At 40.5% G+C, this 23,247-nt stretch overlaps 1 protein-coding gene across 2 annotated transcripts in view; it reads left to right on the top strand.

Annotated features, from left to right (window-relative positions):
• GHR (growth hormone receptor) overlaps positions 1–23,247 on the top strand; it is a gene marked incomplete at its 5' end in the record, with an annotated part of 273,813 nt that overhangs the window by 7,333 nt on the left and 243,233 nt on the right. Inside the window, one exon of one of the 2 annotated variants that reach the window (XM_082836087.1) lies at positions 10,007–13,753. The exons of the other annotated variant lie outside the window; for it this stretch is intronic. Of the gene's footprint in view, positions 1–10,006; positions 13,754–23,247 lie in introns of those variants that run through there. 2 annotated transcript variants of the gene reach the window in all.

Here is a 23,247-nt window from a genome sequence, read left to right as displayed (position 1 = left end):
GACGTGGATAGGATCAGGTGATAACTGGGATCTCAGCTCGTAATGCAAATTCGGTATATTTCTCCTTAGATTAATGATGGCACCCAAACCTGATGGCCAGCTTCCCAAAGTGGATCTTGTTCAGGGCCTTGGAAACATCTAGAAATTTTTAATATCTGAAGCAAGATGGAGACATTTTGAATTTTTCTGTAGGACTCAGTAGGACTGGGGAGACACATCCAATTTGCCAGCTCAGCATTCCATTGAAGGGGTATCCTGTAACCTCCTTTCTCATTGCATAGTCCAGAGTTTTTCTTTACACCTTCATGATTCCACTGGACCCTTTCCTGCTTGAACTCCTAATTTGTGGATGAAAATTTGGTGAGGTGGGATTTCTATAACTTTGGGAATTCTCTATCTTTGATATACATTTTATTTAAAAAAAATACTTTTGACTGTGGGAAATTTTACATAAACAAAGTAAAGAAAATAGTATTTTGAGCCTCAGGTACCCATTACTCAGCTTCCAGAGTCATCAGTATTTTGCTAATCTTTCATGTTTCCACCGTGCCCCTGAGTATTTTAAAGCAGTCTCAGACATCTTGTCCTTTCCTTTTGTAGATGTAAATATTATACTTTAGGATGCATATCTAACAAGTAAGCCTCCCATTTTTAATAACTGCATGGTCTGTATTTTATGGAGGATAGAGAGATAATACTTTATGAAAGGATATTATCCTCTTCAGGCCTGACTCTGTGATATGATGGAGGTGTGATTGTGTGTGTGTGTGTGTGTGTGCGTGTGTACACACACATTTATACACATACGCATCCATGTAGGACTGGTCCTCTTTTGTAATTCAGGCCCCAGCTCAAATGTCACCTTCTCAAAAGGACTTCTCTGACCCCTAGCTAGAGTAACCTTTCCCCAACTAGGTCATGCTATTGTATAACCCTGTTTTAGTTTCTTCACAGCACTTACCACTATCTAATATTATCTTATTTATTAATTTATTTTTCCTTTTTTTGTCCATCTCCACCAACAAAAATGTAAGCTCCCTAATAGTAGTGACCTTTTCTGTTCACTTTATATCCCATAGAAAATCCTTCGTAAGTTTTGGTTGAATGAATGCATTTTAAGTAGTTAATGGAAGTTTTGTTAGCATTCTTCCAAAAATTTATTTTCCTTCCACACGTCCAAAAATGCATGACTTTCATGTGCCAATTCCTAGTGTATTTATAATTTGGTGAGATTTCCTCATGGTATGGAGTGAGGGACCAAAGATAATCCAGGATAGTTGTAATCTCTCTCCATAAATGACCTTAGACTGATACATTCAAGAGCCACTTCACTTGATCAGCAAATATAGTTATGAGTAGCATCTCGGTTTGGATTTCTCCCAGAAGAAAGCCATAACACAAGGATTCAGGTAAAAGTTTATTTGAGAAAGTGAAAAAAGGAAGCGAAAGGAGCCAATAAAGGGTGTGTTATGAAGCAAGTTACCATCATTGGCAACTGGAGTTTGTCATCTTCCTGGAGAGATTTTGGGAGCCCAGACAAAACACACACCTGAGCCCTCTCACCCAAGTTTGAAAGAGTTGGAATAATTTACCCACCAACTTCCATCAGTCACTAATTCCTGGTCACTAACATTCAGGAGGGCAAAGCAATCTGGAGATGCAAGAGAGAACCTTCAGGCAGAGAAATACAGGTGCTGGCCGTTAGAAATTAGGCAGTGTGCCCTATTAGGGGTGAGAGGGCATGGTTGGGGAAGGGACAGGCATCTTGCACTGGATAACACAATATGATTTTTTTAAATAACTTTTTATTTCTCCACTTGCCCATCCCCTATCCTTGGTGCCTTTTGATGGGCATGCAGTCTTTGACAAAACTGTATTATGAAACATGCGTGGTATATTTCTTAGTAAGCTGGATTAACTGTCAGCCTTGGATCTGTGGAACATTTTCAGAGCCTAACTAATAATTGTAAAACCTGTTATCTTGATATACACATACATTGACCGTAAAGCTCATCAGAAAGTTACCCCATGCTCTAATAATAAAGTTTTGATCCAGGGCCCAATTATAGGCTTGGAAGCAAAGCACCTCTATAGAGCAGGCATTGATGTTGTGTAATCATTCAAATATTTTATTATTTTATAATGTGCTTAAGTCTGGATAGTTAACATCCATTTCTCAGTCTTTCCATAGTTACTATCCTTTTTTTTTTTTTTTTTTTTTTTTTACATATTCCATGAGGGATATGGAATATTCAGTGAAATCTTTGACTGATCTTTATACTTTCAATAGCCCAAATGAAAATTACCCTTGGTTGCCTTGGAACTTGGGGCATAAAATTCAGAAGAAATTTTTATAAATTATTCAAGCTTTGACTCTGGGAAGATAAACAACATGGATATGTAGGCTAACCAATGCTTAAATTCCTCTAACCTCTAATTCTAAATTCAGAAAAGAATAGGCTTTAAGGTTTTCGTTAATTTTTGCTTTGATTACAAGTTGTTGGAAGCTTAGAGTTAGTATCTAATAACACAATCTATGTAAAACACAAATTATTGGCTCAGACTGAGATCTAACTTCTAAGAAGATACAAAGGGACAATCATGTAAAAATGGTCTTTGTTTTCTTAGAAGGAATAAACAGGGATTGACTGAAAGGTAATCCCTTCAGATTCTAATGTTTAAAGCATTGCACATTTTTAAAGGAGAAAAAGCATTACCTTTCAAATCACATGTATGAAACCGTTTACTTAAATGGCTGCCTTAGGTTGGCATGGTTTTAAATCATGACCTTTAATCAAATGGTCAAAGGACCATTTGACCTTTGACCTTTGTGTTTGTGATACAGGCACAATCTGTTAATGCAGATTTACAAACTGTGCTCCAGCAAGCCCCCTCAGGGCCCTTGGGGTGTCCAGAGCAGAGGGCCAAGCTGGCTTCACTGCATGCTTCCCACCCGCAGAGTGCCGTGCTTTCATCTGTTGTATATACAACACTTCTGAGAATGTTTAAGTTGAAGGAATAGCCTCTGTTCTTTAAAAAAGCAGGCAAACAAAAGTATTTAAACCGTTATATATTTCCTTATTTTGTTTGGACTGCTTTTCTGACCACTTTTCTTTAGGAAGTACTTCTTCTCTTTAGGAAGCCCTTGGATTTCTAGAGGAAAAAGTAGCTGTTCTATGTCACATTAGCTTTTCTATGTCTAACTTCAGATTTACTTCCGTAACAGTGAGATTGTAAGCTCCTACAGGGCAAAGGACTGTGTATTCTTTACTCGGTGGGCACTCAATAGTTTGCTTCACCAATAACTGTTGTATGGGCAACATTAAGGAAGTGCTTACTATTACCAGGGGCTATTCCAAGGCCTTTTTTCATGTTATGTTATTTAATCCCACACAAAACCCCCATGAGCCACCTGATTCTGCATTTGGTGAAACTATGACATAGGGAAGTTAAATTTATACAAGGACCCACAGCTGTAAGTAGCACGGTCAAGATTCAAACACAGCTCTTCCTAATTCCGAATGTGGCCAACTCCCATGCTTCTAGCCACTGCCTATGTGGTGGTTTTAAAAATATGTCCACAAATTCTTTGATACTCTTCCCATCAAGAGGTGGAGTCCAGGTTTCCCTCCCTCGGAGTGGGGGCTGGACTTCGTGACTCATTCCTAACGAACAGAATAATGTAGAAGTGAAGATGTGCAACTTCAGAGACTAAATCATTCAGAGACACTGTGGCTTCTGTCTTGGTTGCTCTGTCTTTTGGACCGTTCACGCCGGGGGAAACCAACAGCCATGTTTTGAGCTGCCCTATGGAAAGGCCCACCCGGAAAGAAAGTGAGGGAGTCCCATGGCCAGTGTGGAATGAAGAGCTCAGGCCCCCGACCCAATAGCCAATGTGAAACCGAAGCCTCTTGACAGCAGCCACCATAGGAGTGACCTTGGAGGTGGAGCCTTCAGCACCAGTCCAGCCTCAGAATGACTGCAGTCCCCTCCCCGCCAACAACTGGACTGCAACCTTGTGAAAGACCCTGAGCCAGCGAAGCCTCTTCTAGGTCCCTGCCCCTAGACTGTAAGATAATAAATGCTTGTTGTTTGAAACTGCTAAATTTTGAGTTAACTTGTCATGCAGTAATAGATAGCTAAGGCAGCCTAACACTGCCTTGATCATTAAAAAAATAAATTGTCTTCATTTTATTAAATATTAAATTTTGAAATATTGATCCAGCAAGGAGAAATTTTCCAGAAAAAGAACAGTTGCCAAATGTGAGTAGTAAAATATTAATGTCCCGTCAACATAATAGTTATAATGACTTCCCTGGGATTTGGGATTTTGTAATTCAAAGGACAGCTGCCTTAAAAGTCCATGATTTAAAGGGAAGGGTATTAATAATAACCACATTGTTGAAGAGAGCATTTTGAACTTTTAAAAAATTCTTGTGGGAAAACTCAGGAAGTATTTTGTTTCGTAAGTTATCACTCAAAATCTTAAATTGTCAGGAGCACGCTTGCACTGTACATTATTTAAAGAGAGATATAAAACAAAGTTGAATTTTAACCTCTTCCCTAGTGATTTCACTCAGCTTTTCAAAGGGGGTCCTAAAAGCTCATAGGTCAAGCCGTGTCTTGGTTTGCTCTGCCTGCCAAATTGAATTAACTCTGCTTTATGGCCACTTGCAGTTTAATAAATTACTTGGACTTTGATTAATATCTTTTGAGCTTAAGCCCAAGAATTTGTATAAGACTTTGGGACATAGTGCTGTAAACTTATTTAAAGATGGACTCTGAGAGCTGGAAGGGATAGGTTAGTGTTGGTTTTAGTACATGTATAGGTTCTGAATTTGGAGCATTTTAAGATCCTTATGGAAGATTCTAAATTATTTTCCTTTTTAAAAAATATGTGAAAGTGATTTTTTTCTTATATATCTACAAAGTAAGTGATTTAAGTAAGTTAAGGAATTCATTCATGAAGTGGATATGGCTAGTTCTTGTTTGGTTTTCAGAATGAATACAGAGATACTGGTTTTCCTTCCCTATGTTGGAGAACACAGATCAGACCCTGCTAGTCCTTCCCTTTCAATGTTTTTTCCTCCATGCAGCCTATTTTAAAGTATTTAAAAAATACTTTTTATATTGAACTGAACTTGAAAGTTTATGCTTGACCTTGATTCTGGGTTTGTGCTGCAGGGGAGGATAAAGATGAATATTGATAGCTGAGTATAAGGATCCATCATTACTATCATTCAGTCACTCACAAGCCACTCCTTAATTCAGTCTGTACTTTGCCCAGCAGAGCAGGAGACTAGGTCCTAGAATACTATCATATGGTAAGCAACTCAGACATAGCCTCTGCCTCACAGGAGTTCATGGTCTAGAATGGAGGAGGACGTTAACCAAGTATAAGGAAAAACAGTTTTAAGTACTGTGGAATCAAAGTATAAGGAGACATGATTCAGGTTGGGGCTTGGTGGTTAGGGAAGGCTTTCAAAGGAAGTTATTTGAGATCTAAAGGAGTAGAAGTAAGAGGAAGAAGGAAGAGCAATCTGGGCAGAGGGAACAGGAGGCAGAAAGGTACCCAGTACTGTTGAGAACTGAAAACAGTCAGTGTGGCTAGAGCCCAGAGAGCAAGGAACATGGCCTAAGAAGAGGCCAGAGAAGTAAGCAGGGACTATATCTCACATGGTCTTGCAGGCCGCACTGTAGTCTTTATCAGTAGAAAGGGAAATAGAAAACCATTGAAGGTTTTGAAGCAAAATAGTGACACAATCAGGTTTGCATTTGAAGGAGGTCACTTCGCTCCATAATGAAGAATGGATGGAGGAGGTGTGGACAGAGGTGTTCAGGGAGATGTGTTCTGAATCTGTTGGAGGCCAGAGGTGTTGGTAGCATGAGCCAGAGTGGTGGTGATAAAGATGGGGAGAAGTGGAGAGATTTACTGTTACTTACGGTTAATAGATATACCACTTATTTATGAGGGAAAGTAGACCGGACTTCGTGCTGACTTGGATATGATTGTGTGAGGGACGCCATGGAAAACTGCCCGGTATTTGTCTTCTTCAGGGGAACGGGGAAGGAACACTGGAGGGAGACCAGGCATAGGTTAGGAGACAGTAGTTCAGTTTGGGGCCTTTGTAAGACATCCGTGAGGAGATTCCATGTGGTCTCGATCCTGGATCAGAGGTGTCTGGAGATACGAATTTGGAAGTCAGGGGTTTAGACACAGTATTGAAGCCACAAAGGTATCACTCTTAGCTCACAGGGTGAAAATGGAGTGAGAGAAGAAAGCATAGCTTTGAGCCATGAGGAATTCCAACATTTAAAAGCCACGTGGAGGAAAAGCTGACAAATAAGAATGAAAAGTGTGACAGAGAAGATGCTAGGGTGTCATCTCAGAGGCCAGGGAAAGAATCATTTCAGATGCTCTGGAGGGGAACAAAAGGATGGAGCTTTAACTAGAGGAGGAAATAGCATTAAGGGAGAGGTTTCTAAAGTTAGGAGACCCAAGCTTGTCCAAGGGTTGATGGGAAAGAGCAATGGGGAGGATGAGGGTTGGAGAGAGAGAAAGGGTGGGTAATCAATCGTGCAGGATTCCCAAGAGGATAGAAGGGGTTCCACTCTGAGGACAGCTGGAGGAATCAGAGAGGAGAGAGGATTCCTTCCCTTCTGCACTAGGAGGGAAGAAGGGAAGGGTGCAGATGCCGAGGTATGGTAGCTGCAAGTTAAAGGCGTTTCTATGAAATGGCTTCTTTGAAAAGTAGCTGAATGGGAGAGAGAAAGGGATGGCATCCTGGCAAAGAAAGAAAGTAGTTTCAGATTTTTGAGGAGGACAGAGAAAGCTCGAATATATGAAAGGGTGTAAATTAGTAAAGCTTAGTAGGATCCCTAGTCACTTCTTGAAGGCCCAGTTGAGGCTGATGTTCACAAATTCATGGTGATACACTGTTAAAAGAATTATAAAGTATTTGATGCTTTCTGGAGGCATTCAGCCATTGCCAGCACAGGGAAAGTGGGATCATCTAGGCCTAAGGTTTTGTCAAAGAGCTGTGATGAAAAGATGGCAGCAGCAAGGGAGCCTCTGAAATGATCAACCAGGAATCTAAGCTGGTTAAGAAAAACAAGTTAAGACAGGAGAGAGAGAGAGTAGAAGTCAGAGTAGTTGATTAAAAGTGATAGAAGAATAGAGGTCAGCGATCAGAACAGGATGCTGCACCCCAGAACGAAGAAATTTGAATCTTTAAGGGTGGGGCCCATAGATGATTTAAAACTCACTGGTGATTCCGGTGCCTTTTTTTTTTTTTAAAGGAATATAAGGATGTAGTGTAAAAAAAAAAAAAACAGGAATATGATGAAGTGATTGTTATTAAGCCCATAATGATCAGAGATACTAGCAGTGTGAAATCAAGATGAAGACACAATTAGAGAAAGCAGCCAGAAAAAGTGTGCCTTTAAAATAAAACAAAAACTCGAAAACCATGCATTTCCCCCTTCACAGATTGAAGGCATAGGTCTTGCCCTCTTGCTCATTCTCTTTGATGTTAGAAGTCCACAGCAAAGAAGTAAAAATTATTATAGGGAAGCTAGTACAATTCAGGACAAATTATCTGGTGTTTTGGGATTTGACTGATGAGAACAGGAACTAGAAACATGGTAATTATTTGTTCACTACAGTCTCTTTGGAGGAACAGCACTTTGGCTCACCTGGCATGGGATGGTGTCAGCCTGGCTGCAGAGGTCTGAATGTGAGGCCTGGGTTCCCATAAGGGGCCTGCTTGGCCCTCAGTTAGCCTAGATCCTTGGACTCAGTGGCTCTATCATGGGCCACTCACCTTGCCAATGGTGTCAGAATGTTATTAATTGAAATCACATATGAAAGTATAATACATTAATTTTTTTCCTGGAATTCAGTAATAAGGATCGTCACTGCCACGTTTTTTCAGTTCAGACAACTCCCTTCTGTTCTCTACATATTAAATAGAAGGTCATTGTATAGTTAACGTCTGGCTAAGTGGAGTGCTTATGAAATGTACAGGGCTCGTAGGCATAACGACCGCCTAAGAAAGCCCCAGCAAATCTAGCCAGATACTCCTGCCCCCAGCCCATAGCCCTTATCTGGCATTCCATAAATTCCATGTCAAGGGCATTTTCTAGACAAGACGATCATAAGAAGATTCAGGTAGGCCTGAAGTAGGTTGTGAAAACTCTGGCATGTTTTACCATGGGATTAGGGTTCTCTGGAGAAACAGAACCAATAGGATGTGCGTGTATATAGGAGATTTATTTCAAGGAATTAGCTCACACAGTTATGGAAGCTAGCAAGTACAAAATGTGCAGGGCAGGCTGGAGCCCAGGAGCAGAGCTGAAGTTGCACTTCAGATTCAAAAGCTGTCTGTTGCAGAATTCCCTCTTAACTCTGGGAAGTCAGTCTTTTGTTTCATTTAGGGCATCAGCTGGTTCCATGAGTCCACCCACCTTCTGGAAGGCAAACTGCTTAAAGTCTACTGATTTAAATGTTAATCTCACCCCAAAACCCTCAGAATAGTGTTTGACCATGTATCTGGGCACTGTGGCCCAGTCAGGTGGATGCATAAAATGAACCTGACACCAAGGCGGATTATAGCACTGTCTTCTCTGGATTCAACAATAACAAAAAATACTCAATCTAATTAATCATTTGTCCAGTGCTTCATATACGGCAGGTGCTATGTAGCACATAAACATTACGCTACAAGTTTGGTTTGGTCTTTGCTGGGAATCATGAGCATTTTGCTGCATGTATTGTTTGGCACTTGGGTCTTATAACACTTAGTTCTGGGCAGATAGAAAGCACACAGACTGCTCAGTGCCAGTGACAAGAGACTTTATAATGATGTGTTTGAAACCAAAGCTTTGTGAAGCAAGACACCACAAGCAGTTAATAGATTTGCATTTGACAGTAGCTATAAACGTTAATCAGAAGAATCACTGCAGTGTTCAGCTCATACACTGGTTGGAGCAGAAGCCACAGCCATAGAAGCCCTTATTTATCCTCCTTTAGCTCCATCTCACCATTGCCAAATCATCTTAGATAATTGTTGTTCTGACCGCTCATGCTCTCAAAAATCATCTTATTAGCCTAAGGACTGATTTTCAGATTCTTTAGCCCAGTATTCGTAGCCCTGTGATGTTACCCCAACCTACTTATCCATCTGGATTTTCTGCCGAGCTTCAAGCTGAACTGCTCCTTTGCCCTCAGAATATCTCATTTGTTTCTGCCCAGCAATTTTGTTCATGTTGTTCCCTCCACAGTGGCCTTTCTCTCTATTTTTTTGCATCCTCTCATTCTACTCATCCTTTGAGGCGCAGCTCAAAGGCCACAATGTCAAACTCCACAGTGTCTGCTCCGATCCTTCTCCTGCATCTGCTCCATTTCCAGCTACAAGCTCCCTTGTTCCTTTTCCCTGGCACTTTATTGGCGTGTTTATTAAGACTCTCACACTTTCTCTCACTTGAGTTTCTCATGGGCATTGCCTTCTTACATATGGCATGTATTCAGGGTCGAAGTCTGCAGCTTCCCCGGTAGCCTCACTACAGCGCCTTGCAGATGACGAGTGTTCTGCTCTGTGAGATCTTGTCGAGAAAAATCAAAATAAGGGACCTAATATGTAAAATGTCATTATGATTTACATTAAATTCATCAAGGAAATAATTTCGGTTGTTTTTTTTTTTAATAGATTTGTTTATTTATATATTTATTTTTGGCTGCATTGGGTCTTCGTTTCTGTACGAGGGCTTTCTCTAGTTGTGGCAAGCGGGGGCCACTCTTCATCGCGATGGGCGGGCCTCTCACTGTCGCGGCCTCTCTTGTTGGGGAGCACAGCCTCCAGACGCGCAGGCTCAGTAGTTGTGGCTCACGGGCCCAGTTGCTCCGCGGCATGTGGGATCTTCCCAGACCATGGCTCGAACCCGTATCCCCTGCATTGGCAGGCAGACTCTCAACCACTGCGCCACCGGGGAAGCCCTGATTTTTTTTTTTGAATATCCTCCACAGCAATGTGTTGGGCCATAGTAGGCATTCAGTAATTAGTAATTGATGGATTTATTCTCTACGTGATAAAGTTATTTTGGGTGCATTCAGACTAAAGTAGAATTTATGATACAGGTTTCAAAAGGTAACATTGCTGATGCACATTATGAGGGCACTATGGTAACTTTTAAAGTCCAGCAAATAGAAAAATGAGTCAATCATGAGTCAGAATCATTGATGGAATTATGCCACCATCAAGCTCTAAAGGATTGGCGCTGATGTCGATAGAAAATACCCCACTCTGAGAGCACCCATAGCTAGCTTTCTGTACTGAACTAACAGTGTGAGTGTGTTCTTTTGCTAGGGAAAAGACTTGGTGGTCCAGTCATCGTTGTGGTTTTTAAAATTTTTTTCATTTCTAAACTTAATATGACTGATTTTCTGTTTCCTCCATCTCTGGTGGTGAGTTTTCTGAAGGTATTCTTGATTTCTCCTGATTTAAATCACAGCAAAAGAGACTTAGGTAAATATCAAGAGAGACTGCCTATGACATCTGATTTGAAAAGTGTACTTCAATCAACATTGACTTTTATGTCATACATTATGTTGAATAAGGAGGGTCTGACTTAAGCTCAGTGTGCTTTAGAGAAGAGAGCATATTTGTGTTTGTTGGTTTGTTTTCATGTATTTTAAAGTCCTTATTGAGATATAATTGACTAATAACATTGTGCAAGTTTACAGTATACACTGCGATGATCTATGTATACACATTGTGAAATGGTTACCACATGAATGTTAGTTAACACATCCATCACTTCACGTAGTTACTTTTCTGTGTGTGGTGAGAACATTTAAGATCTATTCTCTTAGCAAATTTCAAGTTTACAATACAGTATTGTTAACTATAGTCACCATGCTGTACCTTAGGTCTCTAGGATGTATTCATCTTATAACTGAAAGTTTACACCCTTTGACAAATATCTCCAAGTTTCACTCAACTCCCAACCCCTCTAGCCACCATCCTACTTTATTTTTATGAGTTTGCCTTTTTTAGATTCTACAGGTAAGTGAGATTGTCCAGTATTTTTTGTTCACAGGAGAGACTCATAATGGAGCAGTTGAAACCAAAGCACTGATAAGAAGAACAGTCACAAATACCAGTAGGCTCACCATGAGTGGAGCCCTAGTTGTCACAGGAGGTGGAACTGCCCGGACACCCACTTTTGTCTGCTTATCCGCACAGGTGGGGCAGCAGCGGTTAGTTGAACTCAGCAAACCTGGGTTCCATACTGTGTGAAGAGCAGACACGGGCTTTGGCAGCACACAGCCTAGAGGCATTTAATTACATTCACAACTAACCCCATGGGAGGCAGGAGAGATGGAGGAAACAGAGACCTATGGTCCTGGAGAGTCAGGGAAGGCTTCTCAGAAGATACACCTTTTGAGCCCATTCTTGAAAAGCACCCCTCTCCCACCCCATAGAGAAAAGGGGAAGGGGAGTTCTTAAAGGGACAGCTCATACTCATGGAACTATAAAAGAAGATGGTGTGTTAGGTAAATTTGATAAGTGGTTTGAGGTGGCTGGACCAGAGGATATTTGAGGGTAGTTGAAGGGAAATGAGGCTGGAAAAGTCCGTAGGATTCATACATAGCATCAGGGATCTTGGACTTTTTCTGGGTCCCGGTAGGTAGCTGCCCCAGAATTTCTTTTGTAGGTAAGTGACATCAGATTTGTTTTTTTAGAAATAAACCCATGGGTAAGCAGTCAGATCCATTCCACCTGCCTTCACTAATCAAGGTTGTTTGAAGACTTGCCTGTCCTCTAAGCGGCACCTAGCCAAAACACTTAGATGTTTGCCAGAGTTATTTTCCAGGAACTTGGAGTCAGCAACATCTATTTTGAGCTGAGCTGATTAAGACTGGATCGGACCACCGACCCTGGGCATGCTTAATTGTCTGCTCGGTGACCTTTTGACATCGGAGGACCGAAAACGCTACTCTTCAAAGGTGCAAGAGACCTGTTGCCTAGTTACGCCCGTGCAGATGGATGATTCCCGCACCTTTTTCCAATCACCTTCCCCCACGCCTCCCACGCCTCAGACCACTCGGCTTCTTCATTCGTGTCCCATAAATACCCCAAGCCCCCTTGCCTTCAGGGAGGCGGATTTGAGATTTGTTCTCCCATCTCCTCGCTTGGCTGCTTTGTTAATCAACCCTCTCTGCTGCAAACCTCGGTGTCTCAGCGTTTTGGTTTGCTGTGCGTCGGGGCAAGACGAACCTGGTTCAGTGACAGCTCACTATGAAGAGGAAAGATGGTTGGATTGCACTGACTGACAGGGCAGAGGTGTATTTTTTTTAATAATAAGCCAATAACTTGTCTTACTCTTGCACAATGAGTAGGATTTTGCCTGCATCTTCACAGGGTGAAAGGAAGCCTGGTATTTATCACCAGATCTTTTGAGGTAAATATAACACTGCTATATTCCATTTTTTGAGGCCAGTTATCCACTATAGTGTGTGAAAATGAATAAAAGTGCAGACAGACAAGGGATTGCAGTGGTTCTGTAACAGGGAGTCAAGAAACCAGACAGGATATTTAAGCTATGGCTATTGGAGTTGGCAAGGGTTGAGCTCCAGAAAAAATAAATATTGTGAGTTAGTGGTGGTGATGAAAGTGACGTAAATAGAGTGGTTTGTTCCTTTTTGTGCTGTTGTAGGGAAAGGAAGCTTTAAACCTAACGAGATGGGATCTTGTGAACAGCTTATTCGTTTTTTTTTGCGGTACGCGGGCCTCCTCTTACTGTTGTGGCCTCTCCCGTTGCGGAGCACAGGCTCCGGACGCGCAGGCTCAGCGGCCATGGCTCACGGGCCCAGCCGCTCCGCGGCATGTGGAATCTTCCCGGACCGGGGCACGAACCCGTGTCCCCTGCATCGGCAGGCGGACTCTCAACCACTACGACACCAGGGAAGCCTCTGAACAGCTTATTCTATTTACAGCTCTTTACTATTTACAGCTCTTTGTCAACAGTGATCTAAGGATCTTCCCCTTAGATAGTTGAGACCTCATAACTTGTTTCCTCTGAAATGTTTCTAGTCACTGACATTGCTCTGTGGAAAATTGATTTTTGAGCTTTTAGGGAACTTTATTCCCAATTTATTTGGGAATAGAACTTTGAAAATCATGAAGTCATTTATTGATCAAGTGTTTATGGAGGCGCAGACCTACCTCAGTGGTGAGGGAGGGACTGACCAATCCTTTGCCTTCGTGGAGTTTACAATCCAGTGCAAATGTTGCATGATAGCCACTAGACTTAGTTTTTGATGCTGCAGTCCTCTTTTTCCTAACACTTCTCCTGAGGAAGCAGTTGAAACTTTACAGATGATATATATTGGAGCCCAAACTCCAGTTCATTGGCAAAAAAAAGTAGCATTTATATTAGAGTTTTGCTAACAGCATGTCTGTAGGAAGCCGTGTTCTTTCCTGCTAGCTGCAGGTTGCTTTAAGTCTTTGGGCCACTATTTCCTCATCTGTAGAATTCATAGGTTAGACCAGATTGTTAGTTTTCAACTCTAGCTGCTGATTGGAATCACCTGAAAGCTTACCCTTGCCAATTGAATGAGAATTGCCAGTTGGAAGAGGAGGCAGATGTGTATTTTTAAAGCTCCCAGGTGATTCTTTTTTTGTTGTTTTTTTTTTAAACCAGGGCTGAAATTCACCAGAATAGGTTGGAGGTCCCAACTGGAATTCTATAGGTGAGTTTTCTATGCACGTGTGTATGGAGCTTAATAATCTTTTAAATGAGTTGTCAACATAAAAACTTTCCAGTTTCTCTTGGAAAAATGGAAAGATTGCATAACAGTTGGGCTTAAAATTCTGAGTGGTAAAAATTAAACAAAGTAAACCCCAGTTTCTACCTGGCCCACTTCGTTTATTTGTGTTACCTTCCTGGCCCTTGAAGCCATTTTCATTTGAATTAGATGGTCTCTAAAGTCTCAAATCATTTAAATTGCGTGTTTCCAAAGCAGGAAAACTAGTGCAAATAAATGACACCTTTATCCATAAGCTGGTTGTTATATTAAGTCAAAGGGAACTTAATCTTTGACATGGAAAAACCCCAGGGTCCAGTGGAAGGAGAGAGAGTGGCATTAACAGCAGAACTCCACAGTGCTATTATGTAGAGGACACCTGCTGGGGGCAAGAGGGAGGGGGAGGAAGGGGATTAATTCATCTTCCTGGGATTTTTAATGAAGCTGTTCCCTTCTTTTTCATTCTTTCCTGTTTGAGAGCTGGTTCATTAGTTGGGATGTGACTGGCCCTCCCAAGGGAGCAGAGAGGCAATTATCAGAGATTTTACTCACTTTCCTGTGAGCCTTTTGCTGGGAAGCCTCTTGAGGATCTCGCTCTCTTTTGGCTTCCCTGTGGCTCCTTGCTGTGTCTGCCTGAGAGCAAATACCTGGGCGGAAGGACTGCTGCCTATCATGAGATTTAAGTGGGTGTATTTGAATTAATAGGATTTTACTTTTTACAGATTGAAAATATGTACTTGATTTGTGAAGAATCTCTTGCCCAAAGTGAATATTCCTTTGTGCCTTGCTCTATTTAAAAAAAATTTTTTTCACTAGGAGTGATGGTGCTTAAGAGTACAAACTTGTAAAGAGAAGTAAATAAGCCATAGAGATCTAATGCACATCACAGTGAATATAGACAATTGTACTATAATTGTGTAATGTGATGAATATCACTATTAGCAATCATATACAAATATATAAATGTATCAAAGTAATCTGCTGTACACCTATGATATATGTTATATATGGTGACAGTAATAAAAAGTAGCATTTAATTATCTGCCAGAAGTGTTCCAGGTACTTTTCATAAATATCCAATTTATTCCTCACAACTCTCCTATGAACTAGGTGTTGTTATTATTCCTGTTTTATAGATGAGGAACAATGAGGCTCAAAGCCAGTTATTTGATTTCCCATATATCAGAGCTATGTTAAGTGAGATCCATTAACCTGTATAACCAGACGTCTTTTAGCAGTTTTTGGTAAATTCAAATGTGTATTGGTTTTGACAAAGACAAGGCACACTGTTGTATATTAAATATATTTTTCCCCTAGTTCCATCAGTTACTTCACTGGATATGTTGTTATTGTCTATTGATGTTGTTTACACATGGTGGACTGCGAAATTCCATGCAACTGCAAAAATCTTTAATTTAGCCAAGGTTGTTGCCTATATTTCTTGCCTTAAAAAAATTGCAATGGTAACCCAAGCAAATTATTTGTTATCCACATGACCCCGGGAGTCTCTGCCCCAGTCTCCTTGCTAGAAAAAGATGGTAATATATACCTGACCTCAGTCCATAGGGATATTTCCAGGATCAAATGTGATAATGAATGAAATGTATTTCATCAACTCTAGAAATTGCCCATGTGTATTTTAAGTAGGATGTATTCATTGTGATGCAGAATATGAGATGAACATTCTTTTGTTAAAGAATTGTTGATAGTTAAAAACAGCAATCTATGGAGATTTTTCCATTTGAGGGATTTAATCCCATTAAAGGTTTTTAGATTGACTAGACAATGACAGTTTCTCTCCGAAACCCAGGCTGAAAGTTGATTTCATTTTCCTACTGGTTTCCCGCGGGTTCCCCTTCCATGCTGTCTAGAGGGAACTGCCGCCAAGCTAAGCTCTCTTCAGTGTGAATGGGTAATGTGATGGGTTAATTTCTCTTGTTGAAGCCACGTCTATTCTTCGGTGCTGAAAGATTACTTATATGTACTCAACCTCTGCAGTAAGTTGACACATGATGTGAATCTGCCCTTTATATAGCTCATGCTTAAGTTGACACATGACATGAATCTGCCCCTATACAGCTCATACTAACATGTCAGGAAAAGATTAGTTGGGAGCGGGAGGATAATGGGGGCACAATGTCGCTTGTCTATTAAGTAATTTAAATAATAAGTTGAGCCCTTCATTGTTTATGTGTGGTTGTGTGCTTGTCATAACTAATTATCTTGTTGCAAAAATAGCAGCCTTTAAAAGTAAAAAGCTGAAAACGGGTCCATACTCTTAGGTCTCTGTCCCTGTGAGAGCATGTGCACATATGTATGTATATGCATACATGCATATAAACATGAATATGTATGTGGTGTGTGTGTGCATACTTACTATAACTAGTGCTATATATAATTACTGTAGTGAATTCAACAATGACAGCGGGAAATATAATTTTCCCCAGTAAATGCTTTAGCTGCCCAAGAAACTTTTTTGTGTTTCATATTGTGGGATAAAATAAACATTTATTTTAAAACAATTTTCTCATAACATTCTCTGTTTGGCACATACAAAACCAATATTAACTCTGAGTAATCTTATGAAAATAGTGAAGGATAAATGCTGAGTTCTATAATCTCTCCTCTATTTGAAGACTTATAAAAACTCCTAAATTTATTTTATTTTTTGAAATTAGTATGTATTTTGAAGTTTTATGTTGGTTTCAAGATAATTTTAAGTCTCTTAAAGGTTACTTATTAATACAAGTTTTAACTTATTTGTTTAAACTCAGTTAATACAAATTTCTGCTTAAAGGAGAGGGGTTTTACTTCCAACCTCTTCAGTAATGTCTAACTTAAAAAAAAAGCCAAACTAGAAGCTATATAAACCACACTACCAAATACCTGTTTTTTTGACATTAATAAATTAGGCTTTTGACTACATCCAACATAATAAATTATCTACTTGTTAATACTTCTGTTTCAAAAGCTAAATGCCAGTTGTCATTTCTGTGTGTTTTAAAGGTTTTTACTAAACTTTTGCTCCCTGGTGTGAATGTGGACAGGGGAATTTACAGTATATTCATTAAAAATTCCAATCAGTTTCATATATTATGAGCCTGTAGCCAAGGTAAAGAAGAAATTGAAAGACTAATGAGTATGGCACTAGCACAGTGAGATGGATGGGCTACTTCTTTGTGTTTGCTAGCTGGGCTAGAGATTGATGAGTAAGTCCCATTGTCTTAACACACTAATGATGATCTAGCTTTTTGGAGTTCAAACTACTACATCTCCCACTTTGTGAGGACAGCTTGATAAGCAGACCAGTCATGGGCGTTTGAGACCATTCAAATCCTACTCTTCTCACTTCCTACCCACATGATATGTATAGACTATATGTGTCCCCCCGAAATCCACATGTTGAAGTCCTAATCCCCAATGTGACTGTATTTGGAAATAGGGCCTGTGTGGAGGTGATAAAGGTCAAATGAGGTCATAAGGGTGGGGCCCTAATTCAATAGGGCTAGTGACCTTATAAGAAGAGGAAGAGACACCAGAGCTCTCTCTGATACCTGAGGACACAGTGGGAAGGCAGGCATCTGCAAGACAGAGTTCTCACCAGGAACAGAATTGGCTAGCACCTTGGCCTTGGACTTCTAGCCTCCAGAACTGTGAGAAATAACTTTCTGTTGTTTAAGCCACCTAGTCTGTGGTATTTTGTGTGGCAGCCAAGCAGACTAAAATACCACCATGTAAGCAGATACTTAACTTTAGTAGATAGGTAAGCAGGTTACTTAAAATTTCAGATCCTGGCTCTACCATTCACTAGGCATATGAGCACATCACTTTTTTCTTCAACCCTGCAAAGTGGTTTTGTTGTGAGGTTTAAGCTTTGTTTGGCTGACAGGCAGGCTGGCTGGATGAATTTTGCCCTCTCCCTCATTCTCTCTGTTCACCACATTTGGTCATAGCAACCTTTTTCTAAATTTAGACCTCATTATTTCATTATCTGCATAAAATTCTTTGGTTGTTCCTCAGTGCTCTTAGAATAAATCTTTGCCATTTTTCTCAAAGCCATGTGGTCTGGCACCTGTTTACCTCTCCAGCTTCATATTGCAACCCTCCTTTTTGGCAGTGGCCATATCTATCTCCTTTTGGGTCCTTAGACTTTGCCCCTCACTATGCTCCCCACTGTGTCCCCCTTATGTAATGACTGTCAGTTCAATTGTCATTCCTTTAGGGAGGCCTTTCCTCCATGTCCTTGACTGGCTATATGTTTATCTCTACGATTATTTCATTCATGTTTGTCTTCCCCCCAGCAGCATGAGGGTGGGACGGTGTGTGTTTGGTTCCAACTCTGCCTTCAGCACCTAGCTCAGTGTTGGCGTCATTATCAGAGCTGTCTGAGTATTTATGGAAGGGAACATGAAGAAAGGAAAAGAAATGCATGAAGATCTCATCCAGGGAAAGTGAGGTGCAAGCATGAAACCTTAGGGAAGTGGGGTGCTACCAGAAGAGACTGGTGGGAACCAGGTGAAGAGTGGAAAAGCACAGGCAATGAGTCTTAGCTTCTTCAAGACTTTGCCTCTGGCATACCACCCGCAACTCAGACACCTAAGCGGTTATAGAAATAATCCTTCTGGTATGCAGGCTTTCTCTTTTTGTCAGAGGCATGGGACCCAGGGACCAAGAGCTGCCTAATAAGTAAATTCTGATGAAACTGTTCAGGGCCACATTTTGGAAATCAGCTCTTAAAAATGAGTGGTTGAGCTTCCCTGGCGGCGCAGTGGTTAAGGATCCACCTCCCAATGCAAGAGACACGGGTTTGAGCCCTGGTCCGGGAAGATCCCACATGCCGCGGAGCAGCTAAGCCCATGCGCCACAACTCCTGAGCCCGTGAGCCACAACTGTTGAAGCCCATGTGCTTAGAGTCAGTGCTCCACAACAAGAGAAGCCACCACCGTGAGAAGCCTGCGCAGCACAACGAAGAGTAGCCCCCGCTTACCACAACTAGAGAAAGCCCACACACAGCAACAAAGACCCAACACAGCCAAAAAAAAAAAAAAAAAAAAAAAAAAAAAGAGTGGTCAGTCTAATGCTCACCTTTCCAATCCAAACACACTGACTTGAACAAAGAAACTGGGAATTACTGTATAGAGCTTATTTGAATTGTTGGTTTTCTCTTGTCAGTCTGTTACAGGTCATAGCTCTGTTTCTGTCATTAGAATGATTTCAGTGTTTCAGCCTGGACTCTCTGGGTCATAAGTTTTTAGCATGACCATGGGAATTATGAAGTCGCTTACTAAAATGAAGCTAAATTAAAATAATACTTGTTTGGGATTTTTTTTTTTTTTTACTTTTGTACCCAATAAAGATGTAAGGGGGGAGACTTTAGATTTTTAATAAGTTTATTAATTCAGATATAAATTTAAGCTATTTTGTCATAATATGTAAACTATTTTCCCCCATAGTAGACCTATTTTCTAATAGATAATGAGATTCCCAAATATTTGCTTTGTGTAAGGTTACAGTCAATTTCTTATTATTGAGAGCAGGTTTCTTCCTTTGTGTCTGGCTTATTGTGGTTATGAGACTGAGTACTTTGTTTTAGATATTGGACAACAAACTGTGTGTTTAAGAACACACGTGTGTATATAGGAAGGCCCTCAAATCCGAAAAGGATAGAAGGTTGAAATGCCAACACTTCCTATTGTATAGTTTTTTGTTAGGGAGGTATAGCTATTCATCAAAACACGTTTCTGAAATGGAAAACTAGAATGTGCTAAACATAGCATCTAGCTTAAGCTTTTGAAAAACAAAAAGTTCCAGAAAATAACTCATGATTACTTAGTTTCAATATTACACTGATAAATATTTAAAGACTACCTTATAAAAAAGTAAGGGGGAAAGTCATGATTTTAAGGCTTATACTGCAGTTCCTGAAAGATTTTAGTATTTATTTAACCTTTTCCTTATTTAATTTATAATAAAATTACTGTCATCTCTGTAAACATTTATATAATAATGTTTCATCTACTTTTCCATTAAAAATTACTAAAATAAATAAGGAGTCCTGGTGAATGAGAGATAATTTAATAAACGTATTTCTTGGTAGAAAACTAATCAAGTCCTGCTATAAATGTATATTTAGAGAGAAGCACAGTAGACAAGCCTAATGACTTAGTCAATGATATGACTTCAGGGAAAATGTTCTTATGCCATATTGGCCATATCTTTTAATACTTGCATTGAAAATAAAATTACATTCCAAGATAATGAGGATTGTGGAATTTTATAATTGGTTTTTTAAATCCTAAATTAACAGCAGTATAAACATACATTTTTAGGTTAAATCTGAGCTTTTTCTTAAACTAAAGTCTTAGTTTAAACTAAAATATTTTCCTGGAAGTTTTCCAAATGGGATAGTCATCTTTCTGGAAATACGAAATAAAGGAGAAAGGTGGGTGGCTGGAGCACAAACCTCTTCAGAGACCTTTCAACCTGTGGCTGTAATTTATGTATTTTATCCTATTTACCATAGAATTTTTAAAGAATATTTTTTAAATAATTTAGTATTTCTATCCCATTGATTTATTTTTTTAAACAAGGAAAAAATTTGCTCATAGCCACGTAATTTAGCACATTCAGAGCTAATACTAGATTCCAGGTCTTTGACTTCTGATGCAGTTTGCCTTTGTCCTCTTCTACCTGCTGGCTACTTGTCCTCAGAGTTCCTCAGGAATCTGCATTGGTGTTTATTGAGAATTAATGGTGTGCCAGCACTGCTGTGGGTGTCCAGGATATAATTATGAATAGAGTTCACATTCTGACTCAAATTAGCTTTCTCTCCTTGTTCCAACGGAGACTGCCCTTTTGCTTCATCTGCAGCATTGAGTTGCAAGTTTCTTTTTACTTTGGAAGTTTTAGAGAACGAGAGTGGGGCTCTCATCAGAAACACCTGTGTGAAAAGCTCAGCTGCCTCGTGTGAATGAGGTCTCTGGAAGGTGATAGATGATGCAGGTAAGAACGCAACCTGTAAAATATGGACCTAGTCAAGAGAAAGGAATGAAGCAAGTGTGAAGCAGAGGGAAAGCAGGAGGGTCATGACCACATTCTGTGGTTGTGTGCTGACAGACTGAAGGAGGAGCAGACCAGGGATGTCTCAGCCAAGTTGCCTCAGTTTTTCCAAGTGTATGATGGGGTCAAAGAGGGTTGAGCTAGGAGATTCCTAGAGTCCTTGGCAGAGGTAATATTCTCAGTTATGGGTGTATGTACACACACACACACAATGCACTTGCTAATGTCTGTCATCATGAGCATCTTCTATCTTCTCCACTACAAGTAAAAGAATCTGATTTTTCCTTCCAGACTAGAAGTAACTAGGTCATAGTGACCCAAGTGAGTAAATTAAACAGACTGAAAAGGTACACTGGGATGTACTTATTTGGGGGAAAATGATGAAAAAATGAAGTAGGAAATGATTCTCTTTCCAGGAATAATTGTTCCCTGTTGCCAATTGAGCAACTCTGTAACCTTCTTGAAAATAGAGAATTCTGTAAATAGTGCTGGGATGGTAGGTACTGTGTGACACAGAGCCTAAGTTAGATATGGTGAAAAGGAATGGAATTATGTTGGTTAATAATGAGCACCTGAATTAAAAGCAGAGCAGCTGGGTCCAGAGGCAGCTGTCAGGTTAGCTAAGCCAGAGGAGTAACTTTGGACAGTGTTTTTCTTATACTGAATGTAATGATTTTTAGGAACAGGGTTCTTTGAAAATATGTTGTAAATGTTGGGTAAGGTAAATTTCAGTATGAATTTTTAAAGCCTATAAAATGGAATCATTTACTTCTGACTTTATGACAATTAAACGGTAGTTCCAAATAACTTTGTTCTAGAAAGAGGTTTCTCTTATCCTGGGAAAGGGACAGTTTTGGAAGTTTGAGACAAGACAAATATTGTCTGTTGTCTTCTAACAAATTACTCTCCCACTTTTCATTGGGAAAGGTTGGTCCAGGGAACTTATGATAGCCTGATGGGACGTGGGAAAAGGAAGATTATTCCGTATGTGTATGATCTGTGAACGGTTGATGAAGGAGGTAAGGTGGTGGGAGGGTGTTGTCTTAATCCATTTGGGCTGCTGTCACAGAACCACAGGCCCAGTGGCTTATAAATAATAAACTTCTCACAGTTCTGTAGCCTGGGAAGTCCAAGATCAAGGAGCCGGCAGGTTCTCTTCCTGGTTCCTAGGCAGCCATCTCTTTTCTTTGTCCTCAGGTAGCAGGGCCAGGGAGCTCTTTGGGGTCTCCTTCGTGAGGGCGTTCATCCTACTCGTGAGGGTTCCATGCTTCTGACCCAATCACCTCTCAAAGGCCTCGCCCCCTAATACAATCATACTGGGCATTCGGTTTCAGTATTTGAATTTGCGGGGAGCACATTCAGTCTATAGCAGGTGAATCGCACATGTTGGGATTTTCACGGCAAGCTTTTGAAATGGGAGAGACGGTAAAATTATCTCCACTTTACAGATAAGGAGATTGAGGCTTAGACCTATTCACGTCTAGTATGGTCTACTTTGACAGACCAATCCATTATCCCTCTCAGCCTATACTGAACGAGATGCCAGAGAGAGAGAGAAAAATGTCTCACGGTGGCAGGGAAAGGGCCCACTTTCTCCTTGCCAGTGCTTCCGCCACCCTTGCGTCTGCCAGCCAGGTCCAAGCACCTTGTCTTAGAGCCTCACGAGACCTTCCCCTCTGGCCAGTATTCAGGCATCTTCCTAGAACCCTCATTCCCCTGACAATAGGAACAGCCAGACTCGCAGGCCCAGGGCAGCACCAAGAGGAGAGGAGCCTCCCTGGACCCAGAGACCCAGGACATCCTTAGACGCGATTCCTCTGATCTCGGCGTCACCCGCAGAACTGAGAAATAGACCTGTTGGTACCAGAACATAAGCATAAGCTGTGTTTGAGTTCCAAGTTTGGACTTTACCTGGGCTGTTGCTTCATCTTCTAGCTGTTTACTGATTTTTTTTTTTTTTTTTCAGTGTGAGTTACTTTCTGGCAAGTTCCCAGAAAGTAACTGGGAAAGTACTCAGCGGGGGCGAATATTCCTTTTGTCTTTCAGAAAAGCATGTCGAGAGTTAGCCTGACTCAACAACCTCATAGTCTCACCTCCTAAATAGGGGTGGGGAGGAATGTGTGTGTGTGTGTGTGTGTAAATGCATACATGCATAAACATATATGCGTGTATATTGCTTATTTGCTCAAAACCATGTCTTACAATTAACTGCTCTTTCTTTTCATCTAATATATCAGAAGAATATTTCAATTAGCAAAATACGAGAATCCAAATTCATATTTGTATTCCCAACAGATTTCCTTCAGAATCTGGTGGATCGTTGCACCTATAACAGTAGTAGGATGCAGATGGTCTATTTGTGTCCCATTGCTGCCTCATTC

Source organism: Leucopleurus acutus (genome assembly GCF_964270905.1).
Source record: "Leucopleurus acutus genome assembly, chromosome: 3".
Classification (NCBI taxonomy): Eukaryota; Metazoa; Chordata; class Mammalia; order Artiodactyla; family Delphinidae; genus Leucopleurus; species Leucopleurus acutus.
Note: the sequence above shows the minus strand (reverse complement) of the source record. Positions and strands in the feature narration are given on the sequence as shown.